Here is a 6431-nt window from a genome sequence, read left to right as displayed (position 1 = left end):
TGTGACTTAGGGTGGCCTGGCGTGGCCCAGGGTGGCCCAGGATGCCCCAGTGTGGCTAGGGTGAGGCTAGGGAGGCCCAGCATGGTCTGGAGTAGCCTAGTGTGACCAGGGTGGCCTGGCGTGGCCCAGGGTGGCCCAGGATGCCCCAGTGTGGCCAGGGTGGCCCAATGTGTCCTAGAGTAACCCAATGTGTCTAGGGTGGCCCAGCGTGGTCTGGAGTAGCCCAGTGTGAGCCAGGGTGGCCCAGGATGCCCCAGTGTGGCTAGGGTGGCTCTGAGTGGCCTAGAGGAGTCCACTGTGGCCCAGGGAGGCCCGAGGTGGCCCCAGGTGGCCTTGGCTCAGAGGCTGGCCCTCCTGCAGGCTGGGGCTGCCCTCCCTCCCTCCATGTGGGGCAGTCTCAGGCTCTGCTTTGGCCTTGGACCAGAGAGGGCCCCGTGAGCCCCGCAGCCTCGGCTCCCCGCCCTCCCCACTCGTGAGGCGTGTGGACTGAGGGAGACCCGTGGGTGGGTGTTTGTCCACACCCGCCGTCCAGCTCTACACCAGACACTTCACAGCATCGTCCCCTCGTTCACCCGCCAAGAGCCCTCACTGCCCATGTCCACTTTACATGGGAGGAAACGGAGTTTCAGGGGCCCGGGACTCTGTAGGCCGCCGGTGGGAAGGTGAAGCCAGGGTTCACACAGAGCAGAGGAGGGGCAGAGAGAGGGGGAGAGAGGGCGAATCCCAAGCAGGCTCCGTGCTGTCAGCCCAGAGCCTGATGCAGGGCTTGAGATCACGACCTGAGTCGAAATCAAGAGTCAGACGCTTAACCGTCTGAGCCACCCAGGTGCCCACAAAGCTAGATTTTAAACTACTGCGTGCACAGAGAGCAGTCAGGCCTGGCCTGGAAATTTCCCACCTTGGAATAGCGTTGTGTGTTGACCAGCGTGCTCCGGGGTGTAATCGCTCGGGTCCCCTTGGCCCTGATGGACACCGAGGTGTGAGCTCCAGGCCCCGGAGGCCTCTGCAGTGGGGGAGCGTTGCCTCCATGGCACCTGGTGGGAGCTGTGCCCTTGCCGGTGCCCCACCCCTGGGCCCTACTGCCCACGTCCCTTTCTCATCCTGGACAGGGTCAGCCACCGCGAGGGTCCACAAAGGGGAGTGGGCCACGGGGCAGGGCTGTTTCGTACGTACCCCTGGGGTCTGCCCACACCCTGGAGCCACTATCTGAGCACCCCTGGGTCCCCACGAAGGGAACCCCTGCCCCAAGATGGACCCCAGGACCAGTGAGATGGGCAGCATCGTCTGGGCCAGCCTGGCCCCCTTCGTGCTCGCTGCTGGAGCTTCAGTCTGGCTTGGGGCCCTTGTATTTCTCATTTCCATCCTCTGTCCAACGTGGCATCACCCCTCTGCTTCTGTTCCAGCACATTCTGGTAGAGCGGCTGCCAGAACCACACAGCCAATGCTTCCGCGGCCCAGGATCCCATAACAATCCCTCACATTCCCCTCCTCCATGCCGACCAAGCAGGCCGGCTGCCCCCCCAGAGGCGTCCTCACCTGCCATCCTGTCCTGCCTCCTCCACCCCCGCTGCCGGCCATGACTCAGCATCCCTGATCCGCAAAGCTCTGTCCTCCAGAGAGTGGCGAGCGGCTGGGCTCTCTGCCGGTGCTGGAAGCCAGCCCCTGCGTCTTCACATTCCCCGTCACTCAGACTGTCCCTGCCCTCCCGAGTGCAAGATGCCCCAGGAACCCCCGGGGTCTGAGAAGTCAGCCCCAACCCGCCCCCTCCCCACCACATTGCCCACTTGACTCTCAGGGACCATTTCCCAGAATGTGCCAGAACAGGAAGGCAGCAGTGACAGAGAGAAGGGACAGGAGACCCAAGCGTCTGCTCACCCAAGCGAGGCCGCTCCAGGGGGAGACGTGCACCCACAGCCCGGGTCTCGCCAGGGGCAGGACAAGCATGGGACTCTCTCTTCCAGAAGCACAGGCCGGGAGGTGCCCGGCCCTGAGGCTGTTCCACAATCCTCAAGAGCAAAGAGCGGAGCGCTCAGGCAGGAGGGGTCGAGACTCTGAGCTGGCGTCGTGATCGGTCACGAAGCTGGCACGGCAGACTCCTGACCCCAGCGCAGACGAGGTCACCCCCCTCCGGCCCAGGGGATGGTCGATGTTGGAGCAAACGGACATCCGAAGCGGCGGTGCTGGAAGCCGGCCCGCGCAAACCAGACTTCGCCCCGTTGGTGTCTCCTGGGACTTCCCGGCAGGACACAACTTGCCGGGCTCTGCAGAAAGGCGAGGGGTGGCTCGGGGATCAGCAGATAAGACCTTAAAATGGTGGCAGCTCCCTTTCTGGTCTGAGTCCCCAGCACCCGAACCCGGAGCCCCAGGAGTGTCAGGAAATAGGTGACCCCAGGGGGAAGCCGCACACCAGCCTCTCGGAGCCTCTCCACCTGCTGCCGGGCTCTTGCTCTGGGGAGGGGTGATCCTGCAGGAGACAGGGAGCACCTGTGCCCTTCTGAGCAGAGGTGCCCACCCCCCCTCCCCAACCCTACCCCCACGCCCCCGCAGACCCCAACCCCTGTGGCTGTGGGGGCCTCTGGGCCGACAGGCTGGTCACGTGGGGCCGACGGTTCTGGGTTTGGCTGTCGACTCGGGCTCCCGCGGGTGGCAACGCTGGGAGCCGTGCAGCCACAGACCCCTCACCCTGGCCAGGCCACCCAGGCCCCACCCGGCACACTGCCCCTCCACTGCCCCAGCTTCCTCCTGTCCCCCCGCAGCCTCTATTGAGGTATCGTTCACCACACACTTACTTACCGTGTGTATAAAACGTAGTGCACCTTGTGTCAGATAGAGTGTTCTGGGGCGCCTGGGGGGCGCGGTCAGCTAAGCGTCCGATTGGCTCAGGTCATGACCTTGCAGTTTGCGAGTTCGAATCCCGCGACAGGCACTGTGCTGACAGTTCAGAGCCTGGAGCCGGCTTCCTAGTCTGTGTCTCCCCCTCTTTCTCTGCCCCTCTCCCGCTCGCTCTCTGTCTGTCTCTCTCTCAAAAATAAATAAAGATTAAAAAAAATTTTTTTTTAAAGAATGTTTCATTTTGCTTGACTCTGAGCTGATAATGCTGTTTGAGGCCTGGCGCTTTTCTCATTGAGTTCTTGGATCACATACGACGGTAGGTTGAGCAATGTCCCCATCCCCTGCCTAGACTCATGTCAACTCAGAATGGGACCCTATTTGGAAATAGGGTCTTTGTAGATGTAATCAAGTTAAGTCTTGGTCACGGTGGAGCAGGGTGGGCCCCGATCTGATGACCGGGGTCCTTCTAAGAAGAGGGAAATTCCAACATGGCGGTGAGGCCACATGAACAAGCCAAGGAGCCCCCGGAGCCCCCAGAGGCTGGAGAGGGCAGGAAGGTGCTCCCCTAGAGCCTTGGGAGGGAGCTCACGGAGTGAACATTCCTGGTGCCAAGGGAGAGAAGTTTCGGTTTACGTGACGTCAAGAGTTGACGACGGAGGTGACGGAGGTCAGAGGTCAGAGGAGAGGTTACCCTGGGAGAGTGACTGGGAAGGGACACGGGGCACGAGGGGCTCTCAGAGGTGCTGGGGGCTCCATGTGGATCCCATTACAGAGGTGGGGTCTCACGGGCATAGACGGGTGAATGTGTAACCAGCAGGACACAGGACGTGCGCCTTTCACGGTGCCTGAGTTACACGCTCAGCTTCAAACACGTTCTTACAAGTCATTCTGGGAGTGTGCTCCTTTTCCAGAAGCCAAAACTTCCTGGAAGACGCTGATGTGAAGCTGTTAAGCAGACTGTCCAGGGCCTGCCAGGGAGGCCCAGGGTCCCCCAGGGGTGGAGGGAGGCCCAGCCACCCAGGTAGCTGTAGCGGGAGGCCGGTGGGGGACCGTGGCCCGGCACCTCCTTCCCTGGCCTCCCTCGCGGGCTGCAGCCCAGCAGGGCTGAGCTGGGCTGCGTGTGTGGCTGTACAGGTGGTGTTGGTGGCTCTGGGCTCCAGGAACCTGATGCACCTGCAGCCCCCGGGGGACAGCGACCGTGCTGCCAGATTGGCCAAGGATGTGGACTCAGGTGACCCTTCTGCCTGGGAAGGAGAACGAGACAGGCCACGTGAGCTAGGTGACAGAAGCCACGGGGTGCTCGAGGGGTGATGGGAGGGACAGGGCCACGTGGGAAGCCTCCACACCCACGGACGTGCCCTCTCCCAGTCGTGAGCCCGGTCCAGCCAGAAGCCCTGCTGTGTCCTCACCAAATGGGAACCCAGCACGGATCCTGGGCTCTTGGACTCAGTTTACCCTCCTGTGAAATTGGGGAAGCCGTGAGCCCCGCCTCTGAGTTGTAATGACAATGAAGCTATGCATGTGGCAAGCACTTGCGTGGTGCCCGGAGGTCACCGCCGCACCTACTTTATAAAGAGGTGAGGAGCGATGCCTTCCTGACACCGGCTCACCCGCCACCAGGCGAGCCAGCAAAGCCTGGCATTTAGCAGAACCATGTGGGTTTTTCTGCTAACAGCCCAGACCAAGCCGCAAGCCCTCACTGTCTGCGTGCTGATAACAGGGTCCCCACGAGCTGGGACCCTCGCTGCTGTGTGTAGGTCAGCTTCCGCCGGAGGAAGGCGGCTGCCCGGGGCTTATCTGCCACACGGGTCTGGATGCCTTTCTAATTCTGGGCTTTCCAGGCAGCCTGGGGCTCCTTAAATGGCCAAACAAGGCCCGATCATGGCTCTGCTCTGTGTTCAATCATCTGCCACATTCTGCTGTGCCCCAGGAGATGTCTCCAGGTGGGAAGGGTCCCTCCGGCCAGACCCGCGGGCGGCCCACACCGTCCCACACAAGCGGCCCCGGAAGGAAGGAAGCTGCCTCCTCTGAGCACTGAGAGCCTGGGCACCCGGCTGCACTTGGCTCCGAGCACACCCCTGCACCCGGGGCCAGACCGAACAGCCGGCTTTAGCAATCCACACCCGAAGAGCTCCCCCTTCCTCTTAAAAAGTCACCACCACTCCCCGCTAAAGAAAACACACTTCTGAAATCAAGGAAGAGTCTAATTGGAAAGAGGTGATTAATCTCAAGGGTTCCAGGCAGCGCAGAGGCAGGTGCGGCCAGTCTGGGAGGGGGGGGGTCCCAAGCAGCCCCCCCCTCCTGGGAAGCAGCCGTGAGCCACAGCAGGGAAGGCCCATGGGGCCGTGGGGCCAGGGGACAGCAGTGAAGACGGTGACTGTGCGCCCGAGACTGCTCTGTCTTCGGTCCTGGTCTCGGGGTCCACAGCCCCCTTCTCTCTCAAGTGCCCGGTTGGGGTGGCGAGTCACCGAACCCCTCCGGGGATGTCACCCTCCGCGCGTTGCAGGGGCAGACAGACCGCCTTCACGTCTCCTGGGGGAGCAGCGGTGACGCGGGACGAGCTCCCAGTCCCGGCTGGCCGTCAGGAGGTCCCATCCCAGCAGGGAGGTCCCCGAGCTACAGGGGGCCTATGCTTGGCCAGGATGCCCCCGGGTGCCCAGGGGCTTAAGGGAAATGGAGAGTAGGCCCTCTTCTAGGAGCCAGGGGGACTCAGTCCTGACGAAGGGGTCAAAGTGCCCTCGTCCACGTCACCCAGGGCCGGTTTCAGGTTCCCCTCCGTGAGAGCTCCGGTGCACGGCCTCCAGATGGCCGTTTGAGGGGTCACGTCCCTGGGGCCGGGCCCACACTCTGGCGTCCCCGGGGGCAGGGCTGGATGGGCCCCACTCGGCGAGCGGTCTGCACCACTGGTCTCCCACGCGGTCAAGGCTGATAGGGCGTCATCACGGCAGCAAGATCCTGGCTCTGAAGAAAGGCCCCCCTCGACACTGCCCACACGGGCGGGCAAGACTGCTTGCAGGAGCCCCCCGAGGCCCTCGGGCCGGAGGGCTGGTGCCCCGCCTACCTGTTTTCGCCGCTCATCCTCGGCACCCCTCCATCGCTTTCGTGGCCCCTGACTCCCACTGAGGGACACATGTGCCCCCGTGGCTGACCCCACCTCTGCCCTGCAAGGGGTGCAGAGGTATCTGGAGTCACATCGAGATGGGAGGACACATCCCTGTGAGTGCTGGGGGTGCTGAGTGTGGCCCCTGTCTGTCCATCCGTCTGTCTGGAGTGGTGCCCTCCAGCCTCTCTCGTCTCGTCGGGCCCCTGCCTCCGCAGGATGAAGGGCCAGAAGAGCCAGCGGTCCCCGCCCCGACCCCTCCTCTCTGGCTCAATGGTGTTCCCTGCGCCCACCCCCTCCCTCCTCTGCCGTCTGCCCTGGGGTCTGGGGCGTCCGCTTAGACCACGCTCAGGACTCCGTGCTTTCCCTGCTCGCTCACCAGCGCTGCAACGCTGGGGCCGGGGGGTGGGGAGGAAGATCAGCTGCCGCAGGTGCCCTGGGGCCTCGCTCTACCCTTCCCAGAAAGCCCTGGGAATGCAGTTGTGTAAGGCCCGACACA

At 63.2% G+C, this 6431-nt stretch overlaps 1 long non-coding RNA gene across 1 annotated transcript; it reads right to left on the bottom strand.

The window, feature by feature from the left end:
- Nucleotides 1-1985: 1985 nt before the first annotated feature.
- LOC128315091 (uncharacterized) lies at nt 1986-6176 on the bottom strand. Its single transcript, XR_008297486.1, has 3 exons — nt 5894-6176; nt 2794-4076; nt 1986-2464 (listed from the first exon to the last, which is right to left on the bottom strand). It is a non-coding gene; the product is annotated as an uncharacterized LOC128315091 (long non-coding RNA).
- Nucleotides 6177-6431: the final 255 nt, after the last annotated feature.

This window comes from Acinonyx jubatus, chromosome C2 (genome assembly GCF_027475565.1).
Source record: "Acinonyx jubatus isolate Ajub_Pintada_27869175 chromosome C2, VMU_Ajub_asm_v1.0, whole genome shotgun sequence".
Classification (NCBI taxonomy): domain Eukaryota; kingdom Metazoa; phylum Chordata; class Mammalia; order Carnivora; family Felidae; genus Acinonyx; species Acinonyx jubatus.
This window is presented reverse-complemented; position numbering and strand designations above follow the sequence as displayed.